Below are 2,148 nucleotides of genomic sequence, written 5' to 3'. Positions count from 1 at the left end.
GGATTCCAGAAAAAATTAAAAATTTTTGTCAAAAGTAATTTTTAAGAATTTTTTAAAATATAGTTTTTGAAATTAATATAGTAATTAAAAGACGTTTCTAAAATGGGTTTGTTTTTGAAAATCGATCAAGTGGTTTGGAGGATATGTGAGTTTTTGTGTGGGAAAGTTTTTTCTTAGACAGTCCTTAGTATATATTTATATTAGCATATATTTATATTTATATTAACATGTTGCATTCTGCACAATATTTGCACATGAACATATTACATATGCTGTATTTAAGTCATTTATTACGTGTTTCTCATAAATACCATAGATTTGCATAAATATTATTTCTTTCAGCTATTGCAACATTTCGATTATTATACTTGATAATTCCGTCTTTAATTAATAATTTCTTCGATTTTTATTTGAATACTTTGCATGTTTTCCAATTCATCTTTTTGCAGCAAACAAATATTGCAGTATGCAACACGCTAATATATGATAAAGTAGTATGAAATCTATACAATACCGCCAGAACATGTAATAGACTTCGCCAACGGCCTTTTAAAAAAGCAAATGCTCTTTCAATTATTCTAATTGAAGAATGACACAAATTAGTTTTTCTGATATTGTGTAAGATGGCTGTTAACAGAATAAGGAACTAATGAATGTTTATGTAACGCATAAACTGCATCTCCAATTAAATGTGTGTTATTTAGAAATTTCATTGGATTATTAATATATTCTTATAGAAGTGATAAACGGAAAACATGAGAATCAGAACATGAATAGAATTCACATTTTCGACATAGATGTATGTAAAATACCTTGTATGCTCACAAATAGCCTGTAATTAACGTAAAAAACTTCATTTATGTTAATTATTAATAAATTCAATATTGTTAATTTTTATCAAGTATTTGACAAATTAATAATTTATATTAATATGAATAATGTAACAATAAAACAAATATAATATCGAATTAATAAATAATAATAGTTTTATTTATCAAGTTTTTTATCAATTATTATCATTTTCTTTATCAACATGTATAAATATTAACATAAACATTAATGTGTATAAATATTAACACAATCGTAAAGATTTGACAGGCAAAATACTGATGCAATATACGATATATATCCGGCAAATAGTCATGAAAACTAGTACAATTGATAAAAAAATAACTAAACTGAAAGTAGAAGACATCATTATTCTTTTGTATTGATAAAATAATTATTAGAACATTACCTGCAAATGAATTGGTGTCCCTTCCGATTAACATAAGCTTTATCATAGATAGGAATGATATGATTTTCATCTACAATTCCAATGATATTAGGAAAACCACTTAAATCATAGAGCCAGATACAATATTTTGTGTTTTATTGTCTTTGAGCCAAATTATAAATTTTGACGAAAGCTTGTATAAAGCTTTAACTATACGACGCACACTATTTATTGCTGCGTCTTTAGCAACATTAAATCGATGAATTATCGATCTAAAAAAATAATGTGTTCTATGTAATTGTAAGATACAAAGTCAATAGTAAGTATAGAATTTAACATGCTTGGCTGTATGAATCTGGAGTTGCAAAACGCCATAAACTTAACAAAAGTTGTTTATCTGGTGCTATCATTTTGTTTCCACTAATATTACAAAGTTATTCTCCAATTTCATTTAAAATGAATTCAAATGTTGAAGGTTTCATTTTTCAAATTACATAATGAGTATAAATTTATGATATTTCTAATTTTGTAATTTTTAATAAAATACATATAATAATATACAAATTAGTTAAAAATAAAATAATAAATTAATTATAATAAAATCTGTTATTAATATTATTATTATATACATACCGAAAATGCAATTTAAAACTTTCGCTACTGAATGACGGTATTATATGTTCGACATAATTTTCAACATTATAAATTTTCAACATTATACATTTTCTGTTTTTTTCATGTTCAGAGGTTATTATAATGTCCATTATATCGTCATCATCGTAGAGACAATTTGTACATTCAAAATAATTTTAAATGTGTGTAATATATTGCTATAATATCATTATTCATTTTTATGAACTTTTGTTCCCACTTTCATAAATATATGTAAATATATAATAGAATTGAAGTGAGCGTATATTTTCATAAAATTG

The 2,148-nt window shown here is 24.1% G+C and overlaps 1 pseudogene; it reads right to left on the bottom strand.

The window, feature by feature from the left end:
• Positions 1–383: 383 nt before the first annotated feature.
• On the bottom strand, positions 384–1,917 carry LOC108695168 (annotated as a pseudogene).
• Positions 1,918–2,148: the final 231 nt, after the last annotated feature.

Source organism: Atta colombica, unplaced genomic scaffold (genome assembly GCF_001594045.1).
Source record: "Atta colombica isolate Treedump-2 unplaced genomic scaffold, Acol1.0 scaffold10, whole genome shotgun sequence".
NCBI classification, from domain to species: Eukaryota; Metazoa; Arthropoda; class Insecta; order Hymenoptera; family Formicidae; genus Atta; species Atta colombica.
This window is presented reverse-complemented; position numbering and strand designations above follow the sequence as displayed.